General features: G+C 40.5%; 1 protein-coding gene and 1 long non-coding RNA gene across 2 annotated transcripts in view; one reads left to right on the forward strand and one right to left on the reverse strand.

Moving 5' to 3' along the window:
- The window catches only part of LOC122561218 (uncharacterized), an 82,182-nt gene extending 69,627 nt beyond the window's left edge, over positions 1–12,555 (reverse strand). Inside the window, exon 1 of the long non-coding RNA XR_006314947.2 lies at positions 12,327–12,555. This is a non-coding gene — a long non-coding RNA (uncharacterized LOC122561218). The remainder of the gene's footprint in view (positions 1–12,326) is intronic.
- The window catches only part of LOC122561217 (GDNF family receptor alpha-1-like), a 204,058-nt gene that overhangs the window by 90,370 nt on the left and 94,611 nt on the right, over positions 1–19,077 (forward strand). The window lies entirely within an intron of this gene.

The raw sequence follows: 19,077 nt of genomic DNA on the forward strand, positions 1-19,077 counted from the left end.
AGCTTTCGAAGGTTCTTGCCTAATAACGTCAAAATTGGCCTTTCTCCAATTTAGAACTTCAACTTTTAGATCTGGTCTATCCTTTTCCATCGCTATTTTAAATCTATAGAATTATGGTCACTGGCCCCAAAGTGCTCCCTCACTGACTCCTCAGTCACCTGCCCAGCCTTATTTCCCAAGTTTTGCACCTTCTCTAGTAGGTACATCCACATACTGAATCAGAAAATTGTCTGTACACACTTAAGAAATTCCTCTCCATCTAAACCTTTAACACTATGGCAGTCCCAGTCGATGTTTGTAAAGTTAAAATCCCCTACCATAACTACCTATTATTCTTACAGATAGCTAAGATCTCCTTACAAGTTTGTTTCTCAATTTCCCTCTGACTATTGGGGGTCTATAATACAATCCCAATAAGGTAATCATCCCTTTCTTATTTCTCAGTTCCACCCAAATAACTTCCCTGGATGTATTTTGGGAATATCCTCCCTCAGCACAACTGTAATGCTATCCCTTATCAAAAATACCACTCCCCCTCCTCTCTTGCCTCCCTTTCTATCCTTCCTGTAGCATTTGTATCCTGGAACATTAAGCTGCCAGTCCTGTCCATCCCTGAGCCATGTTTCCGTAATTGCTATGATATCCCAGTCTCATGTTCCTAACCATGCCCTGAGTTCATCTGCCTTCCCTGTTAGGCCTCTTGCATTGAAATAAATCCAGTTTAATTTATTAGTCCTACCTTGTCCCTGCCTGCCCTGACTGTTTGACTCACTTCTGTTCTCAGCTGTACCCGTCTCAGATCGATCTCTTTCCTCACTATCTCCCTGGGTCCCACCCCCGCCACTTTACTCGTTTAAATCCTCCCAAGCAGGTCTAGCAAATTTCCCTGCCAATATATTAGTCCTCTTCCAATTTAGGTGCAATCCGTCCTTCTTGTACAGGTCACTTCTACCCCAAAAGAGATTCCAATGGTCCAAAAATGTGAATCCTTCTCCCATACACCAGCTCCTCAGCCCTGCATTCATCTGCTCTATCCTCCTATTCCTGCCCTCACTAGCTCGTAACACTGGGAGTATTCCAGATATTACTACCCTTGAGGACCTCCTTTTTAAATTCCTGCCTAACTCTCTGAAATTTCCCTTCAGAATCTCAACCTTTTCCCTTCCTGTATCATTGGTTCCAAAGTGGACAATGACCTCCTGCTGGCCCCTCTCCCCCATGAGAACATTCTACACCCTCTATGAGACATCCTTGATCCTGGCACCAGGGAAACAACACACCATTCTGCTTTTTCTCTGCTGGCCACAGAAACGTCTGTCTGTACCTCTGACTACAGAATCCCCTAACACAATTGATCTCTTGGAAGCCGACGTACTCCTCGTTGCATTAGAGTCAGTCTCCATATCAGAAACTTAGCTGTTTGTGCTATGTTCCCCTGAGAATCCATCACCCCCTACATTTTCCAAAACAGCATACCTGTTTGAAATGGGTATATCCACAAAAGATTCCTGCACTAGCTGCCTACCTCTCTTACCCTTCCTGGAGTTAACCCATCTATGTGACTGTATCTGAGACTTTCCCCTCTTCCTATAACTGCTATCCATCACACACTGTTGCTGTTGCAAATTCCTCATCGTTTCTATCTGTCTCTCCAACTGATCCACTCGATCTGATAAGATTCACATCCAACAGCATTTATGGCAGATATAATCCGCAGTAAACCTTAAACTCTCTTTAAACTCACATCTGACAAGAAGTACATATCACTGCAAAGGCCATTTTTGCTCCTTCACAATCTACAGACCCAGAAGATGATACCGTCTTATTCCTCTACAAACACTGCCCCAGGTTAAATGAGTAGCTATGGCTTATATTTTAAGTTTAATCAAGAGATATATCTCCAAAAACATATACTCAAGAAAGAATCCACTATACTCACTACTGTCGCCTTTCTCTTGGACAGACTTAAAACAACAAATAACTTATCTGATTCTGTGCTGTGAACTTCGCCCAACAGTTCCTCCAAGATTAGTTGTGAATTTCACTGTTTGTTAATTTTCCCAGATGCACTCCGATGTCCAGCGATACACGAAATCAATCAGCAAAGGTGGAAACTGTGCAGGTTCTCTCTCTGTCTCTCTCTCCTGCACTGTCCTCACCATGTGCTTCCTTTGTCTGCTCTTCTCCCTTTTAAAACTGCTGTTGTTTTCATGCAATAATTGCCAGTAGTACTGCAAACGTGGCAGATAGCTTACCGTCTGCACAACAAACATTACAGGCAACCAAACTTTAATATTCCTCTTTAATATTTTTGACTGGACTTTTCAGCCAGTGGCTCTTAAATAGTTTTTGAAAGCCAATTGTACTTTCATACTGCTGAGACTGATTAACTGGAGCACTGGATGAGCTAAAGAAATGTAGCATGTCAATGTGACACGACTTCTTAGTCTTTTGATGCATTGTATTAAGGCTATTGTGTGGAAGGGTATTTTCTTTTTGCTTGGACAGGTAAGTCTAAAACTTCATACCTGATGCTGCGCATGAGCATATTGTTGCTGAATTGGAACTGAAGTGCACTGCACTGTACATTTATATTAGATAGATAGCATTGCAAGAGTGTGTAAACTGAATAAGAGACACAATTTTGAGACTGCAATAAAGAAAAGTAACTGAAATGTAAGGAAAGATGTTATGTGCAATATATAGTCAGTCTTCTCTGCTTTATTGTATACGTCTGCTTTGACAGATTATATGTGGGTGTAAATCTATCCAGCAGAAGAACATCTGCTGTCAAAAAGCATGGACAACAGACATTCGGGACATCAATGGTTTAGATTATCTTTGTCTCAGAGTTGAAAATCAAACACTCTGACCTGTTACATTTGGAAAAGCTATAGAAAACAATTTAAAAAGCAGGACAATGCTGCACAAAATATTTGAGTTTGAAATTTCTTTATTGTCACTGACTAGAGCAATATAGATTTATAAATAGATTTATAAATTAAATTTATAAAATAAATCTAATCAGAATTTCTGAGCTGGAAAGGAGTAGCAGGATACAATGAAAGCTAAGTAAAGGAGAATGTACCAAGAATGTACCATTATCTCACGGCAGCTAAAAAAAATGTAATTAAAAAAAATTCTTGCAGCCTAGTCGGCAATGTGGAACGTGTACACCCCTCTTCTAAAGAATAGCATTTGTCTCCTCATGTGCACAGGCAGATCTGAAGGGTCTCTAGTCCTGCCTGTAGCACTGCTGAGTGCTTGCTTCCAGGCACCTTAAATAAGTCCCTGATGATGTTAGAATCAGGAGGCTAACTGGTCTACTGGATTGTGCCGACAAAACAGTTTCCACTGTATCTTCAAGATATATGGAACAATAAAATCATTCATTCATTAATTAGGCTCTTAGTGGCTGCCGCCATCTGCAGGTAGATAGCCCAGCCAATTATAACTGTTTGTCCACTTATATGTTTAATATATTGTAACATTATATTCCTTTCTTAAGGTTTTCAGCCAATTCTAGCTGAAACTAGAATCACATAATCAATAACCTTTATAGGAAAAGTAGAAACATCTAAAGCATTTTATAATGCAGCAGATCCAGTGACAAAAGACCAGCTGCTTAATATAAAACAGTCCAGTATTTATATAACCGTTGCTTGGACAGCTGCCAGGACCAAGGTTAAATGGCAATATTTCAGCCCTTCCACGTGATCACCTACTGGGATATAGCTGTTGAAATTGCTTTGCTGAGCAGAAGTGCCATGCCTAACTATTATTTAGTAAGCAAGACGCAGACATGTTTATGTTAGCTGATCATACCTCCACAAGAATGAATCAGAGACAGAATCCCTTCATCAGTTTCAGCCCCATTCAAGCCAACATTAAATTGCAGTTGGGGTCTGATGCTACCAATCTCATTATTTAAAGAAGGAATCCTACAGCTTTAACCAGATGTTTTTACTCCTTATCCATAAGATCAAGTTAAGATATAAGATGATGATATCAGGACATAGATGTTAGCCACCTGGCCAACTTTAACTGCAACCTTTGGATGGATAGAGTTAAAATTGCCCATTACAAATATGCAGTACTTCCCATGTCTCCATAATATAAGCTTCTATCATCAAATGTTTCCTTAACAGAGACATATCTTTGACCCATTCGTGTTTGGCCAAGTAATATATTACTAATTTTGTAGAAATCATATTTCTGACGCAGTTTACACAAAATCTCATTTTTGGGGGTTTTCCAGATGTACTTACAGTTGGGAGTCTTTATAACAGAAGTAGTCCAGTAAAACCATTCAGACAGCAGTAGTGAGGATAGTTGCTGAAACCATTCCCCTTTTTATGGCAATTGTCACCATATTCCTTACTTAAAGGTCCCAAAGCCACTTTGACAGAGAGTGACAGAATGTAATGGTGGAAGTTATAGTTACCAGGTGGATGAGGGGTAGGATATAAGGTGGGTGTGGTGGTAGAATGGAACATGGGTTTTTGAGTCTGGTGGCAGGTGGATGGGAGGGGTCAGGTAGGTTGGCAGATTGGTGAAAGTATCTACATGTCAGATATTTGAGGAATGTAGGATTTCAGGATATCAATTGGCTGTGGGGCTAGCAGGTAGGGTGCTCAGGTATAGGAATACAAAGTGTTCAGACAGCTGAAGGAATGGGGTGTCAGGTTGATAGGTAAAAGGATGGCAGATGAGTGAGATGGTAGGGTGCCAAGAGACAAAGACATGCAGATGGCAGATATATGGGTGAGACAGTAGTGTAAATCATTGTGGACAGGTAGTACATTGATGTCCAAGGTTAGTCAGGCATCCCTGGCATGGATAGTTGGGTTCTTTGAGAGCGGGAGGGGCACAGTCTGTTGTCTGTTGGGTGGAAGAGACCTTGAGGGTGGTTGGAGGGAGCAGCGGAGAAGGTGGAAGATGGGAGTGCAGAGGTTGGTGTGAGGGAGAATGCCTGTGAGTCTGGTTGTGTTTCTATGGGGATTTGAGAGTGATTGGGTGTCTGTGTGGATGGTTGGATGACTGTGGAGGAGGCAGGTGAGGGGGGCCCAGGGGGAGCTCTATGGGGAATGAGGCCTGATGGAGAAGATGTCTGGATGTGAAAGTGGAAGTTGACTGTCCACTGAGATTTGTCAGGGTGTTGGCGGTGAATAGAGATTTGGGGTTGTCAGATGTACAGTTAATCAAGAGTTAACACAGGTTTAAATCCCTCTAACCTTTCCTGGCTATCTATTAAGTAAGTCAGAACTCTATGAAGTCTGAGGGTTTTGGTAAGTTCCAGACACCAAGTAATTACTCCATTGTAAGTTTCAACTCCTTGGGCAATTATCATGTAGCCAGTGAATTGGGATGTCCAAGAGATCCCGTTACTCATTTTTCAGGCTACGTCTAGTCTATAACTATCTAGAAACTGGAAAATCATTGTGCTTATTAAGTTGGTGTGGCTTGTAATCACTCACAGTTAATACATTCAAAACACAGTTAACATATACCTGTCTACCTCTTGTTTACTAAATGATAAGTTCGGCATGGCACTTCCACTCAGCAAAGCAATTTCTAACAACTATCTCCCAATAGGTGATCAGCATGGTAGGGATGAAATACTACTATTTAACCTTAATCTTGGCAGCTTTCCAAGAAGCTGTTATATAAATACTGGACTGTTTTGTATTTTGCAGTTGGCCTTTTGTCACTGGGTCCATTGTATTGTAAAATGCTTTTGTTGTTTGTGCTTTTCTGTAAAGGCCATTGATTACATGGTTCTGCCTTCGGCTAGAGTTGGCCGAAAATGTAACAGAAGGAACAGAATGGTAGAATGTGCCAAACAAGTAAATAAACAAATGCATTTATATTTACTGAACAGTCATCATTATAATTGACAAAGCATGACAAATGGGTTAAAACATGTTCTCATAAATTTCAAGCTATTCTGCAGTTAATTCAAACAAAGGTAATTGGTAATGAAAGTAGTTTGGTGTTAGTGAATCAGCAACTCCTTTCAGAGACCATGATAGAAACAATGTTCTTAGAATCCCTAAAATGTGGGAAGAGGCCATTTGGCCCATTGAATCTGCACTGATCCTCTGCAGAACATCCTATCCAAACCCAAACCCCCACCCTATCACCATTACCCCACATTATCTATGGCTAATCCATTTACCTGCACATCCCTAGACAACACATGGCAAATTTAGCATGGCCAATCCAATTAACCTACACATCATTGAACTGTGGGAGGAAGCCAGAGCTTTGACGCAAACACATGCAGACATGGGGAGAATGTGCAATCTCCACACAGCCAGTCACCCGAGTGTGGAATTGAATCCAGTGCTGAGGCAGCAGTACTAGCACTGAGCCATTGTGGTGATATAGTAACAACCATGTTTGTATCACATTCACACATCCATGATTTAACAGGCATTTTTGACACATTGTCAAATAGGTTATAATCTCACGGATTCTCAAAGATCAGTGTCTGATGATGTCAATCAGGCCCCAGTATCATTACAATGCCTTTGCCTCGCAACTAAAAATGGGTAACAAATGAAAGCAGCAGAACTATAAGCAAGCCAGTTGTATAAACTGATTTTATCTTCTTTTAAGCTTTTCATTTGAGCCATGAATGCTGGGCCACGACTACATGGAATTCAAGGGCCTCTCCTGAGCCAGCTTCCTTCCTCCACAACTTCATTAATTATGATCACACCCAGTAACCTTGATATCCTCAGCTGACTGTCAGAAACTGTTCTCCAGGCCATCTGGTAATACCTTATTCGTGCTCACCACATTTTCAGATTTCCTTGTCAATATGGATGAATTCAGGGAGGAGTCATTCCCTCAAAAAGGAGAATGAGGACCAAGAGGGAAAAGAATCTGGTCTGAACCATGGAGTCTTGATTTCGTTAGTGGCCCTTCTCGGGTTAAAAGGCTACTTGATACACCGCGAAGCCTGATTATTATGTAGTTTTAATTCTTGTCTAAATCAATAAAAAATTAAATTATGTTGTTAAGCAAAACAGGTACAGGTTTCTAAGCACATTTTGCAGAAAGTATCATAACGTAAATGTTCAGTTTTCAATTCTTTCCATTATATTCAAGCATTTCTAGCAATACTGAAAAAAACTCTATTTGAGCTGATTTATACAATATTAAATATAATATTCCAAATGCAGTAAAGGAAACAGTCTATGTTTCTCATCTCAAATTTATGCAGAAATAAATTTATTTTGGCATTGAAAGACTTATTTTCTGCTTCAGGCTGAGATTTGTTTTTTTTCTGCCTCACTGCTGGTGCAAAGCTAGCCAGCAGCATACAGAGCTGACTGCACCCGATTTTCAGCTCATTTAAATAATTATTCCTTGCTGTCTGCGGCTTTGGTCTGATGCCTGTCTAATGAGAGAAGTGGAAATACTGAGGTGCAAGTCCAATTTAAAGAGATATCTGCGCTGAAAGCCAGTGGGCGCATAGTGTATTTTTTTTAAAAATGCTCCAAAATTAATTTGTTTGTCTAACTTCCATACAGTTGGAAGAAATGAGGAATTGGGATAGAAATGTCAGCAACAATCAATTGAACTGAAACACAAAGCAGCATCTTAATAAGGTGTCAATAACTTGGGCTAAGGTGAGATGTATGGTAGAATCGGGCAAGAAGTCTGGCAAAGTCATCAAGGTCATGTCACTCCATCTTCTATGCTTTTCTCGAGTGGTGTGGAAAGATTCTTACTAGGCAAAGAAAACTGCCAATTGACAAGACTTAACATTTGTTAAACATGTTGTTAACACCACAATCCATTTCATTAATATTCACAAAACAGAAGTTGCTGGAAAAACTCAGCAGATCTGACAGCATCTGTGAAGAGATATTAAAGTTAACATTTCAAGTCTGGTGACTCTTCCTCACAACTGCTTCCCAGATCTGTTGAGCTTTTCCTTCAGTTTTTGTTTCTGATTTACAGCATCCACTGTTCTTTTGGTTTTTATTAATATTCAACCTCCCAACTTCTAACTTTTTGGCATTTTATATAACTTAAAACTCAAATTCTATCTTAACTTGCTCATTTGAGACTTTCACTACAATGGCAACAGGAGACAGCCTACTACAGTAATTCAGTAAACATTATTCATTTTATAAATAATACCTATTTGAGCAGGGCAGCAAGTTACTTCAGCTCTCATTTTCTGGGTCAGCCAAGATGTGGAGTTGCCAGTGTTGGACAAAGTTAAAAAAACACACAACATCAGGTTCTAGTCCAACAAGTTTTTTTGGAAGTACTAGCTTTCGGAGTGCTGCTCCTTCATCAGGTAGCTGCATCAGACAGCTACCTGATGAAGGAGCAGCGCTCCAAAAGCTAGTATTTTTAAATAAACCTCTTGGACTATAACCCGGTGTTGTGTGAGTTTTAACTTTCTGGGTCAGGTTATAGCACAGGTCTACACTTGGTTTCTCAATCTCTCTCCAGTGCCTCAAGGATCTTCCATTCCCTATTGGAAGCACGATAACTTCATGCATTTTGAAGCACTTGTTTGTTATTGTATGCTTTTGATTATTAACTCTTTCCAAGCCGTAATCCACAGCATGCTCAATTACATCATTACATTCTGATTGGCTTAGACTAAGTGAGACCTATTGCTAATTGATTTAGGAAACAAAGCAGAAATTGCTGGAGAAACTTAGCAGGTCTGGTAGAACGCTGATGAAGAGTCATTTGACTCAAAATGTCTGCTTTCTTCTCACAAATGCTGCCAGACATGCTGAGTGTCTCCAGCAATTTCTGTTTTTGTTTCAGATCTCCAGCATCTGCAATTCTTGGTTTAATTTTGGTTTGAGGGACACACGATCAATCTCTTTTATGGTAATGGCGATTTGTTTGATATCATTTCCCACTATCTCCTGACTGGTTATTTAAATTTTCAGTTATCTGCAAGTCCGTCCTCTTCATTAAATTTTAGTTGTGGTCACAGCACTAAGATAAATACCCTTTGCCTCTTTGTTAAAGAAAGAGGGAGGCATGTTTAATCAGAACCCAAAGATTAATAACCTTGAGCTCAAATCGCAATGTTGCCTAATTGGTGAACTTCCCATTAGTTAGACATCTACTTTTCAGTGATATTTTGCTTTTCTCTGATTTTGCTTCTGTGGTTTTGAATGCTTGGAAACAGATTACAGAAATCAGGAAGTATACTAATTTCGACAAATAAATATGTTGCTTCAAACTTAAATACATTATTACAAAGTTAAATGTAGTAAAGAAAATTATATTTAATATTTTGCTGTACTTCTAATATACCAGTATGAATATCAGTACACCACTGTGGTTATGATTTTTTGATAAGGGCTAACAAGTTGAGAGCATATCATCCAAGTCTGGATCTGAAACTAAACAGATATCTCCCCAGTCTTACAGCTGTAACTCTAAATGTTAGGTTATTGTCTTCACTCTGTTCACAATCCCATGGAGTATTTCTTTGTCAAATGAAACCAAGCAAAATCACATGTTGCTAAAGTGAAAAGTCTACATTGGCAATGGATAAGAAGAATTCTATATTAGATTAACCAATAAATATTACTTTGATTATGTTATTATAACTAAATTCAGTGAAGCATAAAATGGTCGTTTCCCTATAAAATCCAAATTGATTTCCATTTCCCAATCACACTCTCATGTTACCATATAAATTTGTAAGGAAAACAGAATATCAGCGTGCTGCATGCTTAAAGTCATCTCTATGATGTATGCAACAGCTCAGAATACCAGTATATATGGGCACCAGCCTCCCTCTCTCCTTCTCCATGGGCATTGGTTTCTGACACCTGTCTCTCCATCTGACCATCTTGGCACTTCTATTATTAACTGGCAGTGTGAACTAGAAGCACAAACTTGCATTGGAGGGTGCACCATTAAAAAGCATTGAAACACTGCAGTGGAGACACTGCATACCAGGACAGACTGGATTAGGTTGCATCCCAGAGATGCTCATTTGCCCTCCCATTACTTGCTCATTTAGCACTATTTGCTTGCTCATAGCACCACTGCCTTCCTTGAACTAGTGTGCCAATTAGCACAGTCACATAGCCAGACAGCATGTCTGCTCAGCAGTCCTCAGTCTAGGTGATGCACATCTTGCTATACATTAATCTCGCACCTGCTTCATTTGCCAATTGCTAATACAACAAATACATTACATGTGTTGCAAGCAGGCAGCCAAGTACCCAACTCTAAGGAGAATAATCCTCGATTAATTCCACAGAGGCACCGTCAGTCAGGCTTCCCAGCACAGTAAGTCAAGGCTAGCATCCCATTCTATTCCAGGTGATTGGTCACAGTATATGGGAGTTCTTGGTCAGGAGTTTCAATACAGCTGAAAACAAAAATGCTGGCTATCGTAGCAGGTTAGGCAGTATCCATGGAGAGAACGCAAGCTAATGTTTTGAGTCTAGATGATTCTTCATCAGAGCTGAAGTGAAGTGTGGAGGGGCAGTATTTATGCAAAAGTGGGAGGAAGGGTGGGTTGGAGTGCTGGAGGAGAAAGGACGTGGATAGTTCAGAATAAATGATGGGTATGTGAGAATTGCAGAACAATAGTGTGTCTATAACTGCCAGACTGGAAAGAACAAACAGTCCCACTGGGGTGGGGATTGGGACAGAAGATGGCAGAGAATGTAATGAACAAATCTAAAAGAAAGGGCAAAATGGGTTCACAATTTGAAGGTGTTGAACTCAATATTGAGACCAGATGGTTGTAAAGTGCCTAGTCTGAAGGTGAGAAGTTGCTCCTCCAGTTTGTGATGTGATTCGCTGGATCATTGTAGCATACTGAGGACAGAGAAATGTGCATACGAGCAGGACGCTGTGTCAAAATGACCAACTATGGGAAAGTCGGGGTCATGCTTGTGCAAATACTGGAGTGTTCTGCAAAGCGGTCACCCAGTCTACTTTTGGTTTTCCCAGTGTAGAGTAGGCCACATTGGGAGCAGCAAATATAATACACAAGATTGGAAGAAGTACAGATGAAATGCTGCTTCACCTGAAAAGGCTGTTTGGGTCCTTGGGTGGTGAGCAGGAAGAAAGTGGAAGACCAGGTGTTGCACCTTCTGTTACTTGGGAAGGTGCAGTGGGAAGGTTGGGAAGTGTTGGTGATTGAGGAATGGACTAGAATATCCTGGAGGGAATAATCCCTGTGAAATGCAGATGGGGGAATGTGGGGGAAAGGTGTGTTTGGTGGTGACATTCTGCTTGAGTTGTCTGAAATGGTGGAGAATAATCCTTGAATATGGAGGCTGGTGGGATAAAAAATGAGGACAAGGGGGACCCAATCATGCTGTTGTGAGTGATGGGAAGGGGCAAGGTCTGATGTGGTTGAGTGCCCTGTCAATTATATTGGGTGGGAAACCAGTTATGGAAGAAGGAAGTCATGTCAGCAGTGCTATTTTGGATGGTGGCATCATCTGAACAGATGAGATGTAGATGAAGGAACTGGGAGAATTTGGTGGGAAAAGATGTAGTGAAGGTAGCTATGGGAGTCAGTGGTTTTGTAGTTGATGGCAGTGGATAGTTTATTCCCCGAAATGGAGTCAGAGAGTTCAAGGAAAGGAAGGAAAGTGTCAAATATAGACAATGTACAAGTTATAAAGAGGTAGAGATTGGGTGTTGTAATGCTGCAGTGAACCACAGCGAAAACTGGAGCTGAGGATCCAAAAACTCGGAGTTCAACAACTTGGGAAATTGATAAGGGTTGAAAGCTTGGAGTTCAACAACTCCGGAAATCAACGAGGGTTAAGAGATCGGAGTTTTTTTTACAACACCGGAAATCAGTGAGGGTTGAGAGATTGGAGTTCAACATTCCTCTGAGTTCGGCAATTTTTGGAAACTGCCGCCCGCCAAAATAAAAGTCCCGGAGCCAAATAACCCTGGAAACCGCCGCCCATTTCAACAAAAGACTCAAAGTTAAAACAAAAACTTCGCCTAGGAGTCTAACAACTCCGGAAATTGCCGTCCACCAAAATAAACGACTTAAAGTTAAAAAATTTTGTTTCGGAGTCCAATGACCCCAGAAACCGCTGTCCGCCCAAATAAAAGTCCCGGAGCCAAACAGCCCTGAAATCGCTGAATAATCCTGGAAACTGCTGTCAGTAAGTATAAAAATCTCCCAACATCAGTTAATTTCTCCTCCCTTTTTATGCAGGATCCCCCAGACCCTATCCTTGCTAAGACCGATCCTTTTGGGCTGGACTTGAAAATAAACAGTGAGGGGTCAGGTCGGACACCACTTGAGTGAGAGGAAAACCAAATGCTATTAAAATACTTACGTCTGGCCAGCCGAATTCCTCTACACTCAATAATGAAGGACTCTAGGCTCTTACACCGCTGTTCACTACCCGTCTGTGCCGAACCACGAGTCGCGGTACCATATGTCTCATACAATGTCTCATCTTCAAATTAGGGACTTGACAACCTTCTGGGCACAATATTGAGTTCAACACCTTCAAAACTGTGAACCCATTCCATCCCTTTCTTTTAATTTTGTTTGTTACATTCTCTGAAAATGTGTTGCTGGAAAAGCGCAGCAGGTCAGGCAGCATCCAAGGAACAGGAGAATCGACGTTTTGGGCATGAGCCCTTCTTCATGAATGAGCCTCATTCCTGAAGAAGGGCTCATGCCCAAAACGTCGATTCTCCTGCTCTTTGGATGCTGCCTGACCTGCTGCGCTTTTCCAGCAACACATTTTCAGCTCTGATCTCCAGCACCTGCAGTCCTCACTTTCTCCTTGTTACATTCTCTGTCAATCTCTCTCCCCTTCCCCTACTCCAGTGGGACTCTGTTTTTTCCAGTCTGGCTGTTAGACATTATATTGTTCTGCCACTGTCACATTTTGATCACTTAATCTGAACTATCCAAATCCTTTCTCCTCCAGCATTCCAACTCACCCTTCCCACCAACACAATTGCATAAGTGCTGCCCCCTCCACACTTATTAGCTTGCTTTCTCTCCGTGGATGCTGTCTGACCTGCTGTGATCTCCAGCATTTTTATTTTTCCGTACAGATTTCAGTATCTGCAGTAATTTACCCCCACATTGGGTTCAATACGGCTAATGTGATAGAGCAGATGTTCAGCCATAGTCAGGGGCCTGGGCACGTCAATCCAGGAGTAAGTCACGGTCAGTCCATCAGATCCAGTCTCAGAAACTGAAGAGAAAAGGGAAAAGGAGTTGAGGTAGTGAGGTGGCTGTCATGAGTGTGAAATAATAGCTGCAGCTACTTCACTGTTTTTAGCATTTTAGTGTTCAGAATGGAAGGCTGCAGGCTCTTGTCAAGGGCACAGTGCAATCGTGAAGGGGGCCAGTTGGATTTTGAAAGAGGCAATACTCTAGATCGTGGCTGGGAAGGGTGTAATGAAGTACTGGGAGTGGGGTTGGGGTGGGGGGGGAGGGGCTTGCTGTTAATGGCCACTAACACACTGGCTTCAAGAGAGGAAATTTGAGGGGCAACACCAGGCATATGGCAGGCTCTGGGTAGGAAGGTACGCAAATGTAGGAATATTTTTCAATAGGTTGGGCAGAGACTCAGGGAAATGTGAATCCTATGGCGTTGATGGGATGGTCTACTGGGAAGAGGATGTAGCTATTTGGGAGCTGATTGATAATGCCAGGCTGAGGCTTGAGGCTTGAGGCTTGAAACAGCTGGCCACTCATCTTCCGTTGTGCTGGAAATTGGAGAGGGAAATAGCTGTGACCACACAGAGTGGACAGGGTAAGTGAATCAAGGTTGTAGTTTAGACCATTAAGAGGGCATTTTAAAGGGGAGCAACATCAGTCATGCAGCCCTAAACAATCGAATGCAATGGCCTGCTGGAAGCAATACTCCCTGGCTGTCCGACACCATTGCCCCCCATCCCTCCCAATTGTAGATAACAGCTCCCTGGCACAGCCAGCATTGGACATTCATTGGCAGCTACAGCTTTGAATCAAACATTAAAGATCATCATCCAGGACAGCTAAAAGTGTCACTGAGCCATATGTATATGTTGTTCCCACCTGATTGTAGTTGATACCGTAAGTTTTGTGTGCAAGCCTCAATCCATGAAGCCTCCTAGATGGCCATGATCTGCTGCCAGATGTGATACTATGCTGAGTATCTGCACAGAGAGGCTCAAAAGCAATTGCATGAAAGTTACAATCAACAACATTTATGTATAAATTCTTAAACCTATATTACTAAAGTGTCCAATATGTTTTTTCTTTCTCCTCCTCCCACTACCTCCACATGCACTCCATGGTTCCACAATTGGAGTGAAGAGAGCATGCTCTGATTTAGAGATTTGACTTTAGAGCATACCACTAGTCACTGATTGCCAGTCAAAAAAGCACTCATTTATCTCCACTCTTTGCTTCCTGTTACTTAACCAATCCACTATCCATGTAATACATTGCCTATAACGCCTTGCATCTTTACTTTATGCAGCAGCCTTTTCTGCGGCAGCGTGTCGAATGCCTTTTAGAAATATAGATACACCACACCTACTGGGTCCCCATTGTCCACCAATGCTTGAAATGTCTTCATAGATTTCCAGTAAATTAGTTAAGCATGACCTGTCCTTCATGAACCCATGCTATGTCTGTCCAATGGGACAATTCTATCTAGATATCTAGCTATTTCTTCCTTGAGAATAGACTCAAGCATTTTCCCCATTACAGAAGTTAAGCTAACCAGACTATAATTCCCCATCTTTTGTCTATCTCATTTTTAACAGTCACATTTGCTGTTTCCCAATCTCCCAGAACTGCCCTAGAGTCCAGTGAATTTTGGAAAATTACCACAAGTGAATTTGCTTTTTCTCCTGCCATCTCTTTCAGTACCCTGTGATGCATTCCATCAGAGCCAGGAAACCTGTCTACCTTTAGCTTCTTTAGCTTGCTCAGTATTACCCCTTTCATGATAATGATTGTTTCCTTCATCTTTGTCAATTACTGGCATGTTATTTGTGTCTTCCACTATGAAGACCGACAAAATACCTGTTCAATTCCTCATATCCCATTACTAAATATCCCTTCTCATCCTCTAAAAGACCAATGTTTACTTTAGCCACTCTTCTTCATTTCATATATTTACAGAAACTTTAGCTATCTGTCTTTATATTTTGAGCTAGTTTCTGATATGGGAGAGATGCTGGAACCTTTGTTTGTGTGGCTTAATACCATGTAAATACATGTTCCTTTGAGGAAATTGCAGATTGTTGAAATTTTAATCACTGCAGTACCTTTATTTCCAATGTTTTTAAATAATCTGAGCGATCATGTATTTAATATTTTAGTTTGCATACTTTACAGTTCAAGAATCATGCAACATTTCTTCAATACTACGAACAAAGTGTGTGTTTTAAATGCCTAGATTAAAATAAAAGTATGGATTGATCATATTGCTGTCTTGTTCAATTCTTCTTTATATATTTTGCTTCATGATTCTCTACTTAGATATAATGGAGAAATAGCTCAAGTAATTGAGAAAAATGTTTGCCTTGCCCTACATGTAATCAAATTGTAGGACTATTTTCATCAGTATGTTTGTCTTTTTTGTGAATAGGTTAGATTTTCTGAGGTCCAAATGCAAGAGCAGCGAGCCCACAATTTTCACAACAGATAAATGCTGTTGGCAAGAAAGGTAGCAAGACTCATTCCATACTGCACAGAGAAATTCATCACCAAAATTTGTTATGATTCTCGAAAATCACATCCACTATATTTCCTGTCATAATCAGCCTCATTGCTTTTCTTTTTAGTCATCCTTCTCCAAGTAATTTTCAATATTTGTTGTTAATGCTATAACTCAAACACATCCAACCTCCTTCATACTTCAATGTTCAAGGTCTTATTTTTACAAGCATGCAATACAATTGATATCCATTACACTTAGAGATTTTACAGCTCATCTCAACTTAATTTTACAGTTCCATGGAAACACCTTGAGGTTGTCAATACTTATTTTACAATAGCTGTCCTCCATTTAACTTCCTCATTGCTTTTTCAATCACATGTTTTTTAGATTATTTACAAATCTAACTTTCATCACCTGGCTCAATTCCATATGATTCATCCGAAGGTAAGTTTTTGGGTGCTTCCCTTTTCCAGTGTCTAACGTGGATTTAGCTTCAAGGGACTTATTAAAAACACCTACCTGATTTACAGTCACCTATTATTCTCTCTTTCATTACCTTCAATCAGTGTTAGCCTACCTTACAGTGTTTCTCAATTTTCTGTGGAATTTTCAATATATCTAGATTGTTTTTCAGAATTAATTCAGAGTATATGTTGACAATGCATGCTGATTCTCTTCTAATAAGAGTTCTCTATTTGATGGAGACAAGTGTCCTGGCCAGTCATATAACTAGGATAGTAGATAGTAAATATGAGGATGGTAAGTTCAGTTAAGGTTAAATTTATAAGGCTGAAGAATCAAGGTTTCTTTGTAGAGCAGCAATTTGGACAAATTTTGGTTGGCTGTATTGGGAAGGGACAGATTTTATAGACAATTAACTATGCAAAGTTAAGTATAACATTGGTTTAATATATTGGTCAATAATACCAAAAAATAAGTAAATGTGTGATTGGAAAGTTATTGCAAATGAGCAAAGAGTGGCTTAAGAAATTGATAAAGACAGAGAAAATAAACTCTGAGAGTATACCAGCAAGAATAAGAAGAACAATTTTTAAAATCTTCTGCAATAATGGGAAATGGAAGAGGTTAGCAAAAGTAAATGAGGGTCTTACAGAGGTAGAGATTAGAAAAGATTTTGTGAGGAGCAAAGAAACATCAGGTGTTGAAGAAGCACATTCAGCTAGGAAGGCAATACCAGTGGCAGAATGGCCAGCAATTTCCCACTTCCAGCGGTCAAAGCTTATTTACAGCTTGCATTTTCCTCTGGGCCATTTTGGTACAAACTGCCTGAGGGTGGAAGGGTGACAGTTGCCCACCCACAAACCAGTGGATAACCATTTAAGGCCATGAAAACATTCATTAAGATCGTATCTTAACCAAGGCAGAAGTAGACCACATAGTCCATTGAGCCTGTTGCCCCACTCCATATGATCATGTCTTTTTTGGCCTTTACTCCACTTTTTTGTTTTGCCTCCATAACCTTTGACGTCTTTGTCAATCAAAAAAATTCTTTAACTCAGCATTTAAAATATTTAATAACCCAGTTTCCATTACTCTGTGCAGAAGAGAATACCAATGGTTAATTCCACTGAGATTAGAAATTCTTTATCATCTCCATCCTCAATTGGAGAACTCCATTTTGTTGAATCATGGCATTAGTTCTAGATTTCTAACGAGAGGAAACATATGGCCTGCATATACCCTGTCAAGTCTCCTCAGAATAAGATGGAGGACAGGAAGAATTTCTGGCTGTAACAGGCTACTCCATTTTGAGGTATTTTAGATGTTGGAGGTGATTTCTTTGAATTCCAGAGCAGCAATTACTGTTTTATATGCTGTTGTATTGTTTTGGAACTTTGGAGAAAAAAAAACCAAAACAATGACACTCTTAAAAAGGAGAGGGACAAACAAAGTCAGCACATGGTCAAGTCAGTGCAGGGGAGAAAGAGAGAGAAAGAAAGCCACACTGCTAACTGACATAGTCGTGAACCTGTGCAGTTACTGACTTTGTTATTGAATTCATGTATCGCTGGATGTTGGAGCGTGTCTAAGAAAATTAACAAACAGAGAAGGGAAAAAGATGAGATTCTGGAGGGAGAATTTAGAAAGTGAGGCAGGAATTTAAAAAGGAGGTCCTTGAGAGTAGTGATATCTGGATTACTCCCAGTGCCACGAGCTAGTGAGGATAGAAATAGGAGGATAAAGCAGATGAATGCATGGTTGAGGAGCTGGTGTATGAGAGAAGGATTCACATTTTTGGATCATTGGAATCTCTTCTGGCGTAAAAGTGACCTGTACAAGAAGAATGGATTGACCTGAATTGGAAAAGAGATTTACTAGAACTGTTCAGGAGGATTTAAACTATTAAGGTGGGCTGTGGGACCCAGGGAGATAGTGAGGAATGAGATCAACCTGAGACTGGTCCAGTTGAGAAAAGAAGCAAGTCAAACAGTCAGGGCAGACAGGGACAAAGCAGAGAACATGGTAGGACTGATAAATTAAACTGGATTTATTTCAATGCAAGAAGCCTAACAGGGAAGGCAGATGAATTCAGGGCATGGTTCGGAACATGGGACTGGGATATCATAGCAATTACAGAAACATGACTCAGGGATGGACGGGACTGGCAGCTTAATGTTCCAGGATATAAATGCTACAGGAAGGACAGAAAGGGAGGCAAGAGAAGAAGGGGAGTGGCATTTTTGATAAGGGATAGCATTACAGCTGTACCGAGGGAGGATATTCCTGGAAATATATCCAAGGAAGTTATTTGGGTGGAACTGAGAAATAAGAAAGAGATGATCATCTTATTGGGATTGTATTATAGACTCCCTAATAGTCAGTGGGAAATTGAGAAACAAATTTGTAAGGAGATCTCAGTTATGTGTAAGAATAATAGGATGGTTTTAGTTCGAGATTTTAACTTTCCAAACATAGACTGGAACTTCCATAGTGTTAAGGATTTGGATGGAGAAGAATTTGTTAAGTGTGTACAAGAAAAGTTTTTGATTCAGTATGTGGATATACCTACTAGAGAAGGTGCAAAACTTGACCTACTCTTGGGAAATAAGGCAGGGCAGGTGACTGTGGTGTCAGTGGGGGAGCACTTTGGGGCCAGTGACCATAATTCTATTAGTTTCAAAGTAGAGATGAAAAAGGATTGACCAGATCTAAAAGTTGAATTTCTAAATTGGAGGAAGGCCAATTTTGGCAGTATCAGGCAAGAACTTTCAAAAGCTGATTGGGGGCAGATGTTCACAGGTAAAGGGACGGCTGGAAAAAGGGAAGCCTTCAGAAATGAGAAAAGAAGAATCCAAAGACAATATGTTTCTGTTAAGGTGAAGGGAAAGGCTGGTAGTTGCAGGGAATGCTGGATGACTAAAGAAATTGAGGATTTGGTAAACAA

Source organism: Chiloscyllium plagiosum, unplaced genomic scaffold, assembly GCF_037043375.1.
Source record: "Chiloscyllium plagiosum isolate Xiang-an unplaced genomic scaffold, Cpla_swu_hap1 HiC_scaffold_22, whole genome shotgun sequence".
NCBI classification, from domain to species: Eukaryota; Metazoa; Chordata; class Chondrichthyes; order Orectolobiformes; family Hemiscylliidae; genus Chiloscyllium; species Chiloscyllium plagiosum.